Source organism: Aquarana catesbeiana, linkage group LG04, assembly GCF_042186555.1.
Source record: "Aquarana catesbeiana isolate 2022-GZ linkage group LG04, ASM4218655v1, whole genome shotgun sequence".
Classification (NCBI taxonomy): domain Eukaryota; kingdom Metazoa; phylum Chordata; class Amphibia; order Anura; family Ranidae; genus Aquarana; species Aquarana catesbeiana.
Genome location: NC_133327.1, coordinates 634,504,383 through 634,522,017, shown reverse-complemented (window position 1 = coordinate 634,522,017; position 17,635 = coordinate 634,504,383). Strand labels below are relative to the sequence as shown.

General features: G+C 44.7%; 1 protein-coding gene across 1 annotated transcript in view; it reads right to left on the bottom strand.

Moving 5' to 3' along the window:
• The window catches only part of USH2A (usherin), a 1,400,924-nt gene that overhangs the window by 1,366,230 nt on the left and 17,059 nt on the right, over positions 1-17,635 (bottom strand). The gene's annotated exons all lie outside the window — the stretch shown is intronic.

Sequence of the window (17,635 nt, the reverse complement as noted above, 5' to 3'; positions counted from 1 at the left end):
GTACTTCGTCAACGATGTCTTCCGTAACTTCCTGGACCTGTACGTCATCGTCTATCTGGACGATATCCTGGTTTTCTCTGCTTCCCTGATTGACCACCGCAGACACATACGAAACGTACTTACCCGACTCAAACAATATGGGCTTTATGCCAAACTCGAAAAATGTGAGTTTGAGCTCCAATCTATTCAGTTCCTAGGCCTGGTCATCTCTCCTGAGGGTATCAAGATGGACCCGCAAAAAGTATCCGCTATCTTGGATTGGCCTGCACCTGTAGACAAAAAAGGAGTACAGCGCTTTATTGGCTTCGCCAATTTTTATAGGAAGTTCATTAAAGGATTTTCTTCTATAATAACTCCCATTACTGAACTCATCAAACAAGGAACCCGGTTTTGCTGGACCCCTAAGGCACAATTGGCCTTTGAAAAACTCAAGGCTTTGTTTACTTCAGCCACCATTCTTAAACATCCCAATCCAGCCTTACCCTTCATATTAGAAGTTGATGCCTCCGAAGTTGCCATAGGAGCCGTGCTCTCACAAAGACAAGGCGCCAAAGCGCTCCTGTACCCTGTGGGGTTTTTTTCACGTAAACTTTTATCTTCTGAAAGAAACTACGACGTGGGAGATTGGGAACTTCTAGCCATTAAGGCGGCTTTGGAAGAATGGCATTATCTTTTGGAGGGTGCTGCTCACCCCATTTTGGTCTACACAGACCATAAAAATTTAGAGTATCTGAGAACGGCTAAGAGACTAAAACCCCGGCAAGCCAGATGGGCACTTATTTATTCCAGATTCCTATTCCACATCACCTACAGACCCGGATCCAAGAATGTCAAATCTGACGCCCTCTCCCGCATGTTCCTTGATTCAGAAAAAACCCTACCTCCAGACACCATCCTCCCTTCTGGGAATTTCCTGCTGTTGCAAGAAGATCTGGTCTCTCAGATTAGACGGGCCTCTATGGGAATGGCTCCACCTGCTGAAGCTTGTACCAAAGACGGGCTGTTCTGGTACGAAAACAAAATTGTGGTCCCTGAGGAGCTAAAAGTACGGGTGTTAAACTTGTGCCATGACCACAAATTGGCCGGTCACTTTGGCGCACGAAAGACAATCGATCTGGTACAACGTACCTTCTGGTGGCCTCACCTTGTTAAGGACTGCAAGGAATATGTTGAGTCTTGTAATACCTGTGCCAGAAGCAAGAATAGCAGGGCAAGGGCATGGGGTCTGTTAAAACCTTTACCGGTCCCAGAGAGGCCGTGGACCATGATTTCAATGAACTTCATCGTTGAACTCCCCCCATCAGAAGGTTTCTCTTCTATCTTCGTTGTGGTAGACAGGCTGGAAAGCCCTCTGCAGCTCCTTGGAGATTGAATTGGCATTCTCTTCGGCCTATCATCCCCAGTCAAATGGACAAACTGAAAGGACGAATCAGACCTTGGAGCAATACCTCAGCTGTTTCTCTGCATTTTCCCAGGACGACTGGGCTTCTCTGCTTCCCATCGCAGAGTTCTCCTACAATAACTCACTGCACTCAGCTACCAACCAATCACCATTCTATGCTAATTACGGCTTCCATCCATTCTTCTTGCCTGGGTCAATACCCGAGTGCTCCGTCCCTGCAGTATCCGAAACCTTGGACTTTTTTTCAACAAACAACAAATTACTGCAGAATACCATGGCCAAAGCTCAGGAAGATTACAAGAGGATGTTTGACAGGAAGAGACGTGGAGAGCTCGTCCTGGAACCTGGCAACCCAATCTGGTTATCCACCACTAACCTATGACAGAAAGAGCGACCAACTCGCCTAGGAATAGGGAAAAAAAAGGGCCGTGCCACATCCAATAATCAGAAACATAAAAACAGCGGGTTCCCCTGTATGGACTTTCCCGGCACTTGCATAGAAGTAAAGAATATGAGAGTATAGACTAGTGTGAAATATATAAAAAATAGTAATTTTTATTTACTGAAAAAATACATTTTAAAAACACTAAGGATATCCTAGATAGCATAGCAATAATACATGATAAACATAGTAGACATCATACAGTAAGCAATGATGAAATGTACAGAGCTCTGCACGCCGGATGCTGGGATGCGTGGTTGGCCCTAACCTAAAAACAAATCTACTCCAGGGGTGCTTCTCTCGACCCCAGCATATCGCTCTGGTGCATGCGAGCCCGGGCTGGGCGGGACAGGTGACCAGTTACACATACTCCCCTGTGGAAATTATTGTTTATTAACAACTAGTTCTCACTGCCTAAGAACAGCACCTATATCCTCTACACCACCACTGTCCACCATCCCACCCTGCCTTTTCATGTGGCCTCTTAATAAGTCTCCTTTCCAGAAGTAACCAATGATACCCTCTCAGATGAATTCCTCTTTTCAAATATGCCCCTGAAGAAGGACTGTACAAACATTAAGTACCCCGAAACGCGTCGGGCTTGAAAAGAGTCTCTCTGTACATTTCATCATTGCTTACTGTATGATGTCTACTATGTTTATCATGTATTATTGCTATGCTATCTAGGATATCCTTAGTGTTTTTAAAATGTATTTTTTCAGTAAATAAAAATTACTATTTTTTATATATTTCACACTAGTCTATACTCTCATATTCTTTACTTCTATGCAAGTGCCGGGAAAGTCCATACAGGGGAACCCGCTGTTTTTATGTTTCCACCACTAACCTAAAGTTGGCCTGTCCGTCCAGAAAACTAGGCCCTAAATACTTGGGTCCTTTCTTGGTTAAAAGGAAAATTAACAACGTGGTCTATGAACTTGACCTACTTAACGCCCTGAAGGTACATCCAGTCTTCCATGTGTCCCTTTTGAAGCCGGTCACTCCCAATTCCTTTGTTGGCCGCAGTATCGGTCCACCCAAGCCTATCCTAGTTAACAGCAAAGAGGAGTTTGAGGTGGAGGCAATTTTAGATTGCAGAAGAAGACGCAACCAAGTCCAATACCTCGTAAAGTGGAAGGGCTATGGGCCCGAAGACAACTCTTGGGAACCAGAAAGCAACTTGCACACCAGGGAGCTACTACAGTCATTTAAAGCTTCTCATGCCTCGAAGATGGCCCAGCTGGGCATCCGGAGTCTGTCCTTGAGGAGGGGGCACTGTCAGAGAGGTTACCTGGTTGGGCGCCGGTGCACGCTGGGGTGCGCCGGAGCACGTTGGTGCGCGTGTTCCTGTGCGTGCTGGGGCGCGTGTTCCTGGGGGCGCTGGCATGTCTAGTCCGGCCGGCTATGGTGTGCGGGGTGGCGTCTGGGCTAGCGCGCGTCCGCCTATGGGCGTTACTGCAGGCGCACCTGGTGGTGCTGGCGTGCACCCCGGTGTTCAGGCGCGCGCTCGGGCACGTGCGGGTGCGTGGGCGCCTCGGCGCGCGTACGAGCGTGGCGTTTGGCGCCAATCTGCCTATTTAGGTCTGCCTCTATCCCTGATCGGTGCTGCCTGATCAACAGCTCTTTGCCAAAGTTCCGTGATCCTCTCTGTGTTCCGTATCTCTGAAGTTCTGACCTGGTACGACCCCGCTTGCCTCTTGGATCTCCCTGACTGCTGCCTGAACCCGACCCCGGCTTGTTTGACCCCGCTTTTGCCTGCTCCTTTTGTACTTCTGCTGTGTGGGACCTGACAGCTCATCTCACATTTATTATTATTAATTTTTTTTTACTAGTAGAAGGGGTTGACACTAGGGGGCGATCAAGGGGTTAAATATGTGTTCCCTAGATGTGTTCTAACTGTATGGGGATAGAACTAACTGGGGTAGGAGACGTATTGTTGTTCCTACTTAGTAGGAACAAACGATATGTCTTCTCTCACCTGACAGAACTGGGATTTGTGTGTTTACTTCAGATTACTGAAATAAATGATCTTTTTAATGATATTCAAATTTTTTGAAATGCACCTATATATCAATGTTCTGTTATTTTTCTTAGCCAGTATTTGGAGTTCCAGGACCTTTCATACATGTTTTTTTCTAGGTCTTTACCACGCGTAAAAAAACATCTGCTATTTAATGCTCTCAGTAAGTCAAACCTAAAGGGGTTGTAAACACATATATATGTATCAGCGCTCAGGACCAATGGCATGAATCATATTAAATATATCTGTAAATTACATACTGTCCAATGATGGTTGCTGAGAGCAGTATCAGAAAGTCTATAAAAAGTCTGTGGTAATTGATGGATGTGGTGACAAATAAAGTCTTTAGTAGACACCAGCGCTAAGGGTAGCTTTCATGATGAGCGAAGTCAGCTCTCTAAACAACCATAGAAAAACAAGAGAAGGAAAGCGCCTCTGAGTGCAAGTATTTAATGAAAAATAATAAGCACGTATTCACACTTACAGTAGAGTAAATAGAGTACAGCTCCAGTGAAGAGATCATCCTAGGTCAGTCCTGCGTCCATTTGCAGAAAGCTGCGATGTGGCTCCGAGGGGATAGCCGCGGACCTCCGCACGTAGTAACACGCTGCTGAGCTGCTAAGCTGGATGGAAGCTTCCGTGTTCCGGCAAGGCGCTTGTGGGCGTGTGACGTCACCAGGATGACTGAGATGGAAGGGAACACACGACGCGTTTCAGAGCATGCACGAGGCTCACAATGGGCATGCGCGCTCCTTTATCAAGGGCAGGATTGACCTAGGATGATCTCTTCACTGGAGCTGTACTCTATTTATTCACACTGTAAGTGTGAATACGTGCTTATTATTTTTCATTAAATACTTGCACTCAGAGGCGCTTTCCTTCTCTTGTTTTTCTAAAGGGGTTGTAAAGGTATTTTTTTTTCTTTTTTTAAATAACCAACATGTTATACTTACCTCCACTGTGCAGCTTGTTTTGCACAGTGTGGCCCCGAACCTGCTCTTCTGGGGTCCCTCGGCGGCTGTTTCAGCTCCTCCCCGCAAGGACTCAACACCTTAATGCGAGCTCCCTCGCATGGTGTGGAGTGCTTGCGGGCGCGCCCCCGTGATACAGCCGGCGGCTATAGCAGCTCACTGTATCACTCGGCCTTGGCGCACCGCGTCATTGGATGTGATTGACAGCAGCGAGAGCCAATGGCTGCAATGCTTTCAATCCATTCACTGTAACCAATCAGCAGCCAGGCTGAGCAGCGAAGAGGATGTCGGGAGCAAGCGCGGGACTTTCGAGGGGTCAGGTAAGTAAAATGGGGGGGCTGGGGGCGGCGGTATTGTCGGATGTTTTTTCACCTTAATGCATAGAATGCATTAAGGTGAAAAAACTTTTACCTTTACAACCCCTTTAAATTCACAAACACAACTCTATGTGTTATTAGAACAGTGACATATTGTAGTCACTCATTCTACAGTTTCAGTCAGACAGGAGTCTGCAATAGCTTACCAATCATGCATTATCATTTGTCTAGATATATAATTATAGTGTCTCTAATTTTAAGAGACACTATTAGTGTCTCTGGCTCTCTGGACCCTCTTTTCCCTCAACCCTCGTATACCTTCTTTACCTACACTCACTTGCAGCTTCTCTGCAGCTGAAAAAGAATACCCAGCACTTCCAGTAATGGAGGAGCATGTGATCTGCTACCCTGTAATGGTGCCCATGCCTAGCAGGTAATCACTACACCAACACATAACTGGGAGTCATATGACAACGTCACATGGGAGAGATACATCACTGCTCCCTCAGGTCAAGAAATACAACTAATCTCAGAGGAGGTGGAGGAGCAGTGAGGAGTTGCAGGTAAGGTGAGTAGAAAGAGGTCTGGATATGCCCAGACGCAATAGGGTGGATTTACTAAAGGCAAATAGACTATGCATTTTGTAGGTGCAGTTGCACTCATTTTCCCCAGAGCTTAGTTGATGTGGTGAAGCTTCAATTTGTAAAGAATATCCAATCAGTGCAAGGAAAATAAAAGAAACAGCATTTATTTTTGCTTGCACATGATTAGATGATGGAAATCAGCAGAGCTTTACCACATTCACTAAGCTCTGTGGAAAATTAGTGCAACTGCACTTGTAAAGTGCGCAGTCTATTGCCTTTAGGAATTCCACCCGATAGTCAACTTGCCCTGCATGGGAAATGTAACTTCGGCATAGAAACCAATCAGATTCCAGTTTTTTGTTCATCAAAGCTGAAGTTAGAAGCTGATTGGCTACCACGCACAGCTGCACTAGATTTTGCACTCTCCAATTATACTAAATAAACCTCAGTGTCCCATACAAAAAGAAATAAGCATTAAAAAAAACTAAAAAAAAAGAACCAAAAATCCTAATAATGTATGTTATCCAGCCACATCCCATAAAACACACACTTGTTGCCATTGTGCACTTTGCGGGTTGATTCTAACCCTATTAACACTTTTTTTTGTGGATCACATGGAGCACATTAGTGGCACAGAAGTTGTGTACAGAATCAGATCTTGCAGCCCTATGTCCATAATGAATTGTTTTGTACAGTTTGGCCCAGTACTTCATTATGTGTTCAGCACATCCAAGTGACCATCCATGCTTGCAGCTGTCAATCTTCTATCACCCATTTGGTCTCCAGCTATTGGACATTGCTGAACGCTATTTCCCTGTGAATCGTTCCAGTCCAATTAATTCAGCAAAAACAGAAAATTAATGATTCCTTTAAGACTACCCTCCACTTAATTAAAGTGATGCACCTCCATCGCTGTCCGCCTCCATACACATATCTTAAAATTACAATGTAACACTTCCATCTCACTGCCCGTCATTTAAAACAATGCACAAAAGATGGAAATTAGCTTCATTGTGCTGCCCTTATTAATTGAAATTGGGATCTGTATTAAAAATGAGAATTTTTTTTTCTTTTCGCAGCCAGACATATTACTGTAGCACCCCAAGGAAATTTATACTATTGACTACTAGTGAGGGAAAAAAAAGGAAATTATTTTTGAACAGTTATCTCTACCAGCTCTTAATGTGGGAGATAATTCCTAAAACAATATTCGAATTTGCCTTTACCGATGATTACCATATTATATTTTGCATACGTTGCTCTTTACGCACTGGGACAACGCGTCCGGTTGACTGATGTCTTTGAAATACATTGTAATACAAGTCCAATGTCAGGAAGAATTGATTAGAGCCTTAAAATGATAATTCATAGCCGCACGTTCATTGTTCGGAAATTTCCCTCTAATGAGTAAGTGTGGGTAGTGGTCTTTTTTTTAGATAAGAGATGAATACAAAAGGTAAAAAAAAGCGAAGGAGACAGGCTAGGGACGAAAAGCACGGCAGGCATATTAAATGACTGGCGTTAGCTCTTAATAAATTCATTTTTACATAAAAAGGTATGAAAAAACACTGAACTGCTTACATGAAAATTAAAAAAAATGGATAATCTGAAAGCAATTCCAACACAAAGGTGGAATGAGAAAGGAGTTGAACATGTTAACACTGAGCTCAGGGCAGACTGCTAAATACTCAGACCAAATACATATAAGGAAGCTTACATGCCAACAGATTTGTATTTTTTACCAACTTTAAGATTTACACAGTACAACCCTCTCTGGCAGGGATTGAGACCGGATGTTAACTACATGCCACCCAGCCACTGTACATAAACGGCCAGGTGGGCACTCTCTCCTTCTTAGTGGATGTTCAGGAACGTTCCTCAGAAGGAGGGGGATCGCGCACGCGCGTGCTCGTGCAGCGGGGCGCTCCCCCGATGCGCTCGTGTCACCCGGGCACAGCACATATCCGATCGGCAGGAGGGCTCTGTGACTGGCCCTCCTGATCACATGACGGCCGTGTCCAATAACAGCCGTCATGTGATGTAAATACAGAGCCGGTTGCTAGGCAATCGGCTCTCCTCTCCTCACACAGAAGTTGTCAGTGAGGAGAGGAGAGCGGATCGCTGCAGCCGGCTGGTGATCAGTGAATATGAGTTGTTTTTTACAGCTTTTTACTCACTGATCACCAGTCTAGTCTCCCCACAGTGTAAACGCACAAAGTTAACACACATGTCCCTAAAACACATGTCCCCACATAGTAAAAACACCTGCCCCCCACATATGTAACAGTAAAATCACATGTCCCAATGATTATCTGAAACAAGATATTTGGGGGGCACACCTTCACATTAAAGATGGTGCAGTCATAAGACCATACAATAGAAGAAAAATATTACAGCGCACACATGCAAAAAAACATTCACCTCCAGCAAGGCTAGTTTAAAAACACCTAAACATTCTCAAAAAGACATTTTCAAAAATATGGGGATTTGGTCACACCATATTGCTATATGGTGCTAAGCCCACTTACTGCGACAAAGTACCCCATGATTAGTGGGTCCTACACTATCCATAGATTTGTGAGATCCTGCTTCTCTGAACCATGAGAGCTACACTCTTCTAAATGGGAGAATTTAAAGGTATCCACCTATGACATAAGTGGACACTAATGAGAGGTACTTAATGAGGGAATAGGGTGCTCCTATCCCAAAAGGATTTGGTCAGAATCCATACAATACACAAATAAGATATTTGGGGGGCATATGGTGTGACCAAATCCCCATATTTTTGAAAATGTCTTTTTGAGAATGTTTAGATGTTTTTAAACTAGCCTTGCTGGAGGTGAATGTTTTCTTGCATGTGTGCGCTGTAATATTTTTCTTCTATTGTATGGTCTTATGGCTGCACCAGCTTTAATGTGAAGGTGTGCCCCCCAAATATCTTGTTTGTGTATTGTATGGATTCTGACCAAATCCTTTTGGGATAGGAGCACCCTATTCCCTCATTAAGTACCTCTCATTAGTGTCCACTTGTGTCATAGGTGGAGACCTTTAAATTCTCCCATTTAGAAGAGTGTAGCTCTCATGGTTCAGAGAAGCAGGATCTCACAAATCTATGGATAGTGTAGGACCCACTAATCATGGGGTACTTTGTCGCAGTAAGTGGGCTTAGCACCATATAGCAATATGGTGTGACCAAATCCCCATATTTTTGAAAATGTCTTTTTGAGAATGTTTAGGTGTTTTTAAACTAGCCTTGCTGGAGGTGAATGTTTTTTTGCATGTGTGCACTGTAATATTTTTCTTCCAATGATTATCTGCACACATATGTCCGTGATCACCTGCGCACATCTATACATGATCATTTGCGTACATCTGTCCGTGATCACACGAACCAATTATTATACACTTAACGGGATTTTTTTACCAAAAACTTGTAGCAGAATACAATTTGACTTAAATTTATGACAAAATTCGATTTTATTAGATTTCTTTTAAAATAGAAAGAAGAAAATATTGGTTTTTTTTTCCAAGTTTCCGCTCTTTTTTTCGCTTATATCACAAAAAAAAAAAAAAAAACGGAGTCGTGAATAAATACCACCAAAAGAAAGCTCTATTTGTGTGAACAAAATGATAAAAATTTAATTTGGGTACAGCATTGCATGACCGCGCAATTGTCATTGAAAGTGCGAGAGCGCTTAAAGCTGAAAATTGGTTTGGGAAGGAAGGGGGTGAAAGTGCCCAGTATTGATGTGGTTAAGTAACACTTAGGAGGGTCCCGTCCCTCTCCCAGCCTTTGACTCGACTAAAGGTTTTTCTAACCTCTGTCCTTTACTAACTCTTTAAAACAGTGCCATAGATTGCATGACATGGGTTTAAGGCTTGGTTCACACTGGGGCAACTTGTCAGGCGACACAGTCACTTAACAAGTAATGCTCCATTCAGTGCAATGGAACTGTTCTAATCGGTGCGACTCAAGTCGCACCCACTTAGAAAAAGGTTCCTGCACTACTTGGAGGTGACTTCAGAGCAGCTTGTATTGACTTCTATCAAAGAAGTCACTTGCAAGCCACGCTGAAGTAGTGCTGTGTGTGTGAACCGAGCCTAAATGGCCACAGCTGCCATTTTATTTACAAATTGAAATAAATAATATAAGATTAACATAACACTAAACTATTTTGACAATGCAACCAGGAAGGGGTCTTTGGGTGGTCTCCAACCGGCTTGAAGATGTTACAAACTAGCACATTTACTATTTTCCCCATGGGACTGATCTCCTGGGAGAACCACTCATAAACAATCAAGTGGGAATGCCATACCCTCAGTGGACCCCCCAGTTTTGTAAGAACTCAAGTACTGTATATATATATATATATATATATATATATATATATATATATTTATTTTTTATTATTTATTACCTTCCCACAACCCTTGACCCTCAACGAACTGCAAGTCTAGGGCAGGTAGGTGAGGACACTTTCTTTCCAGATTGAATACCTCCTCCGCTCATTCAACCATTGCGGCTCCACCTTGCCCATCTGACCTTGAACCTCCAATTAGGTAAGGCCTACAACCCCTTACAATTTCAACCCTTTTCTGGTTTGTTCCTCTCTGTAGTCATGCAACCCATCTGTCTATTTGCCCTTCTCTGTGTCTCAATGGACAGTGAATGGAGAAGTGGCAAATTGAAGAGTTCATCTTTTTTCACTCTGTTCTCTCCTCCTATCAACATGTCTCATGTTCAGCACTTGATCACAACTGTCTATTCAGTTCTAACGTTTACACAGCTCTGCCTTACAGCACAATTTCATTTAGCAGGGCAGAAGACCTTATTTTTACTGCAGTTAAGCAACCTTAGGCCTCGTTCACATAGGAGTGTTACAGCGTAACGGCGATAGGAGACGAGGCTTGTTACCCTGACACAGCCCATGCCCGATTGTGGTAAAGAGCCAATCAAATTGTCTCTTTACCACTTGACCAGCTGTGTCCAATCACAGCCGGTCACAGAATGTAAACAAACCGCAGTACCAATCGTGTGTGAAGAGGAGATTGCGGTAACAGCTCGTTACCACTTACAGTGCACACCAACACACACTGATTGCCCCCCCAGTAATAAAGAGGACCTGTCACCAGCACATCAAAGTACCTGTCACCAGCCCATCAGAGTACCCAAATACCTGTCACAACCCCTTTAGATTACCCGAGTACCTGTCACCAGCCCAGAAGATTACCCATATACCTGTCACAACCCCTTTAGATTACCCGAGTACCTGTCACCAACCCAGAAGATTACCCAAATACCTGTCACCAACCAATCGGAGTACCCGAGTAGAGAACCTGTCATCAGCCCATCAGAGTACCCGAGTACCTATCACAAGCCCATCAGATTACCCAAATACCTGTCACCAGTCAATCGGAGTACCCGAGTACCTGTCACCAGCTCATCAGAGTACCCGAGTACCTGTCACAACCCATCAGATTACCCAAATACCTGTCACCAGCCAATCGGAGTACCCGAATAACCTCTCACCAGCCCAGAGTACCTGAGTATCTGTCACCAGCCCATCAGATTACCCAAATACCTGTCACCAGCCCATCAGAGTACCCGAGTACCTGTCACCAGCCCATTAGAGTACCCGCGTACCTGTCCCCAGCCCATCAGATTACCCGAGTACCTGTCACAACCCCTCAGATTACTCGAGTACCTGTCACCAGCCCAGTGTACCCGAGTACCTGTCACCAGCCCAGAGTACCTGAGTACCTGTCACCAGCCCATCAGAGTACCCAAGTACCTGTCACCAGCCCATTAGAGTACCCAAGTACTTGTCACGACCCATCAGAGTACCCGAGTACCTATCACCAGCCCATCAGATTACCCAAATACCTGTCACCAGCCAATTGGAGTACCTGAGTACCTGTCACTAGCCCATCAAAGTACTAGAGTACCAGTCACTAGCCCATCAGAGTACCCGAGTACCTGTCACCAGCCCATCAGAGTACCCGAGTACCTGTCACCAGCCCATCAGAGTACCCGAGTACCTGTCACCAGCCCATCAGAGTACCCGAGTGCCTGTCACGACCCATCAGAGTACCCGAGTACCTGTCAACAGCCCATCAGATTACCCAAATACCTGTCACCAGCCAATCGGAGTACCCGAGTACCTGTCACCAGCCCATCAGAGTACCTGAGTACCTGTCACCAGCCCAGAGTATCTGAGTACCTGTCACCAGCCCATCAGAGTACCCGAGTACCTGTCACCAGCCTATTAGAGTATCCGAGTACTTGTCACGACCCATCAGAGTACCCGAGTACCTGTCACCAGCCCATCAGATTACCCAAATATCTGTCACCAGCCAATCGGAGTACCTAAGTACATGTCACCAGCCCATCAGAGTTCTAGAGTACCTGTCACCAGCCCATCAGAGTACCCGAGTACCTGTCACCAGCCCATCAGAGTACCCGAGTACCTGTCACCAGCCCATCAGAGTACCTGTCACCATTCCCTCGGTGTACCCGAGTACCTGTCACCAGCCCATCAGAGTACCTGAGCACCTGTCACCAGCCCATTAGAGTACCCGAGTGCCTGTTACAACCCATCAGAGTACCTGAGTACCTGTCACCAGCCCATCAGATTACCCAAATACCTGCCACCAGCCAATCGGAGTACCTGAGTACCTGTCACCAGCCCATCAGAGTACTAGAGTACCTGTAACCAGCCCATCAGAGTACCCGAGTAACTGTCATCAGCCCATCAGAGTACCCGAGTACCTGTCACCAGACCATCAGAGTACCTGAGTACCTGTCACTAGCCCATCAGAGTACCTGAGTACCTATTTGCAGCCCATCAGAGTACCCGAGTACCTATCTGCAGCCCATGCCTCATAGAATATACATTGGGGTGTTTGCTTTCCAAAAAGGGGTCATTTTGTCGGTAATTCCACTGTCCTGGTGCTCCATGACCTTAAAAAGTGTGATAGGTAGGAATGAAATTAGATGTGTAATGGGGCGTACACACGGTCGGACTTTTCAGCTACAAAAGTCCGACAGCCTGTCCGACAGACTTTCGACGGACTTTCGACGGACTTGCGGCGGACTTTCTAACGAACAGACTTGCCTACACACGATCACACAAAAGTCCGTCGAATTCTTACGTGATGACGTACACCGGACTAAAATAAGGAAGTTGATAGCCAGTAGCCAATAGCTGCCCTAGCGTGGGTTTTTGTCCGTCAGACTAGCATACAGACGAGCGGATTTTTCGACCGGACTCGAGTCCGTCGGAAAGATTTGAAGCATGTTTCAAATCTAAAGTCCGTCGGATTTGAGGCTGAAAAAGTCCGTTGAAAGTCCGGAGAAGCCCACACACGATCGGATTACCAGCCAGCTTTAGTCCGTCAGCGTCCGTTGGACTTTTGTAGACGAAAAGTCCGACCGTGTGTGCGCGGCATTATTTATGCTCCTAGAACGCCTGAAGCTACTACATCAATGTTGGACCTCTCTATGTGGCCAGGCTGTGTAAAAGTCTCACACGTGTGGTATCGCCATACTTGGGATGAGTAGCAGAATGTATTTTAGGGTGTAATTTTTGCTAAATACATGGTATGTGTTAGAAATATCCTATAAATTGACCATTGTATGTAAAAAAAAAAAGTTTTCATTTTCTTTCCATGTTTTCCGAAGACTTGTGGAAAAAAATGAACCGTTCAAAAGACTCATAATGCCTCATAGAATATATGTTTGGCTGTTTGCTTTCCAAAATGTGGTCATTTTGTGGGTGTTTCCATTGTCCTGGTGCTCCAGGGCCTTCAAAAGTGTAAAAGGTTGTTAGGAAATTTTATGTGTAATTTATGCTCCTAGAACGCCTGATGGTACACCGTCTGCATATTGGGCCTCTCTATGTGGCCAGGCTGTGAAAAAGTCCCACACATGTTGTATCACCATACTCAGGAGGAGTAGCAGAATGTATTTTTGGGTGTAATTGGAATTATGCATGTGCTGTGTGTGAGAAATAACTTGTTATTATTACAATTGTGTGTAAAACAAACAAAAAAAAAATTCTTTATTTTCCCAAGAATTGTGGGGAAAAAATTACAACTTCAAAAAACTCACCGTGCCTCTTACTAAATACATTGGACTGTCTACTTTTCAAAAAGGGGTAATTCGGGGGGGTATTTGTACTTTCCTGACATTTCAGGGCCTTAAGAAATGATATAGGGAGTCAGTACATCAGGTGTGATCAATTTTCAATGATTGGCACCATAGCTTGTAGACTCTATAACTTTCACACAAACCAAATAATATATTTTTACCAAAGATATGTAGCAGTATAAATTTTGGCCCAAATTTATGAACAAAAATTACTTATTTGCAAAAATTGGTCTGGGCAGGAAGGGGGTGGAAGTGCCCAGTATTGAAGTGGTTAATGTGGTTCTAGAGTCTAAGGTTTTTTTATCTTAGGTAGAGGTAGAAAACATTCTGTGTGCAGCAGCCCTCCTCAGCACCTCTAGTACGTACCCGAGCTTTATCTCGATCCAGCGATGTTGCACAAGAATTTTGACTGTTTGTGCCTCTCCCTCCTCATTGGCTGAGACAGCAGCGAGGCGCCATTGGCTCCCACTGCTGTCAACTAAAGTCAGTGAGGAGAGAGGGTATGGGGTCGAGCCGCATCTTCGTGTCTGAATGGACATACAGAGCAGAGCTTTGGCTCGGGTGCCCCCCATAGCAAGCTGCTTGCCCCCTCTTTTTTGTACCGACTTATGCTCCACAGTCTTTTCACCCCTAGTGGATATTGTTCATCGTGCCTGCTTTGCTTTGGTTGCCTTTGTCTTCCATTTCCCGGGAGCTGCGATTCGCATCAGGCGCCGCCCCTTGCCGCCCTTGCTATTGACGGGTGTCATGGGGACGGATAGCCTTGTGCATATCAACGCCATGCATGCCGCACCAGTGACGTCCTTAGTTGGCGCCGTCTGGTTTCGCGGTTTCTCCATCTGGCTGATATATTGGCGGGATTAGGTCTGGCACCATTGGCGGGCAGACTCTTCCCACCCGTCATCACGCTTGTGTGACGTTGGTATTGTCCGCCCTATTTGGCCGGCCCACCCGGGAGTCCCCATTTACAACTGACCAGATTACCGGCTTGCACTGCTTGATTTACTGCACACGTATAACCTATACCTGGTACTACAGGGTAATTCTATATGTCACGGCTTGTTTATATTCCACTTTTTCACCTTTTTTTCACTCTACACTTGTATCGTTGTCTCATGAACATCACCTAATAGGTTTCTTTTCTGTAAGCACGCTCCCAGTGTTTGCTTACTTACTCTTTCAGAATTCTCACTGGTCCCTTTTACATCCCACCTTTATCTCTGCTTTGCACACTATCCAGTAGGTATATTACTACCTACACCCCATCCTGCACTTTTGTCACCCTCTTTTTACCTTTTTTTCCCCATGTATCCCTATTTTCTCTGTGCCTGACAGTGCTGCCGGGTGTATCATATACAATACTTTTAATTATCTTACAGATTTACTTGCCACTATTGGCACAATACCCAATATACTACATTTGTTCCCTGGTTGGGGAAGTTTTTCGGTGTGGGCCTGTTGCTTATGAGCGGACTTCTATACCTCAGCTCCCGGGGAGGCTTGATATGGTGACCCCTGCACACCGGGATTATTCGGAGTTCAGTGTTCCAATGGGATGTAAGTTTGTGGATTTGACCATCTCTTCGCTCTATATATATATTTTTACATATAATACTTTCCATATCATGGGCCCCATTTTTTTGATTTAGAACATCTCCATTATTTACAGATATTCAATATCCGCTCCTGATGAGTCGGCTTACCGACAAAACGGGTTGAGCTTTTGAGGATGTAACCCCTTACATTTCCACCAAGATTTTTATGAATTTTACTATGAATTTTACTGTATACTACAAGTTATTCTAATGAAATATGTATTATTGTCCCCCTGTTATGGCAATCATGTTTTACACTCTGTTTATATGTATGCAATTTACTTCCCAAGATGTCTGCATATGCACTGAGCAATTTTTTGTTATATATAACATTACGCAACTTGATACTTATGTACATTAAAAATATTTATTTTTATTCTTAAATTTGTGTTTGAACCTGCCTCATTTAAAGTCCCATACTCTTTTATTATTTTTTGAATTTATAATTAGGGATGGAGGCGCACTACCCCCCCTTTCCTTGTGCGCTTCATTTAAAGTTCCAGTATATGGAGATATACACCCCCCCCCCCCTCTCTGTTGTATGTTGAAACTGGAATGGAGGCAGAGTTCCTACACAATGGGTAGCATGTAGCTACCCCTTTTATACTCATATATCTACCCGAGGGTTTGATGGGACCTTATAATCCTCAACCTCTGGATGTTATGTACTATTTTTATGTACTTGCGATACGTGGGGTTTTAGATATGCCCCCCCCCTTTTTTGTACCGACTTATGCTCCACAGTCTTTTCACCCCTAGTGGATATTGTTCATCGTGCCTGCTTTGCTTTGGTTGCCTTTGTCTTCCATTTCCCGGGAGCTGCGATTTGCATCAGGCGCCGCCCCTTGCCACCCTTGCTATTGACGGGTGTCATGGGGATGGATAGCCTCGTGCGTATCGACGCCACGCATGCCGCACCAGTGACGTCCTTAGTTGGCGCCATCTGGTTTCGCGGTTTCTCCATCTGGCTGATACATTGGAGGGATTAGGTCTGGCGCCATTGGCGGGCAGACTCTTCCCACCCATCATCACGCTTGCGTGACGTTGGTATTGTCTGCCCTATTTGACCGGCCCACCTGGGAGTCCCCATTTACAACTGACCAGATGACTGGCTTGCACTGCTTGATTTACTGCACACGTATAACCTATACCTGGTACTACAGGGTAATTCTATATGTCACGGCTTGTTTATATTCCACTTTTTCACCTTTTTTTCACTCTACACTTGTATCGTTGTCTCATGAACATCACCTAATAGGTTTCTTTTCTGTAAGCACGCTCCCAGTGTTTGCTTACTTACTCTTTCAGAATTCTCACTGGTCCCTTTTACATCCCACCTTTATCTCTGCTTTGCACACTATCCAGTAGGTATATTACTACCTACACCCCATCCTGCACTTTTGTCACCCTCTTTTTACCTTTTTTCCTCCATGTATCCCTATTTTCTCTGTGCCTGACAGTGCTGCCGGGTGTATCATATAAAATACTTTTAATTATCTTACAGATTTACTTGCCACTATTGGCACAATACCCAATATACTACATTTGTTCCCTGGTTGGGGAAGTTTTTCGGTGTGGGCCTGTTGATTATGAGCGGACTTCTATACCTCAGCTCCCGGGTAGGCTTGATATGGTGACCCCTGTACACCGGGATTATTCGGAGTTCAGTGTTCCAATGGGATGTAAGTTTGTGGATTTGACCATCTCTTTGCTCTATATATATCTTTTTACATATAATACATAACATGTTTGTTATTTTTAAACTGAAAAAAACGAGACTTTAGCATCACATTATTAGTCATTGTTAACCACTTGCCGCCTGCCATAAAGCAATATATCGGCAAAGTGGTTGAGCGGACATCATACGACGTGATCAGGATAACAAGCCGGCGCGCGCCCGGCATTCGAAAGTGCTGTGTGTCAGTCTGACACACCGCAACTCCGATCGTGGGTATGGAGCCTCTGACGGAGGCTTCTTACCATGTGATCAGCTGTGATCAGTCACAGCTGATCATCGCATGAACCAGGAAGTTCCGGTAAATGGCTTTGCTCGGTTCACGCTGACAGGGAGATCCGTTCGGTGGACCCTCCCTCTATCAAGGGGGGGTCTGTGCTGATAATCAGCACATTGATTATCAGCACAGCCCCATGAGAT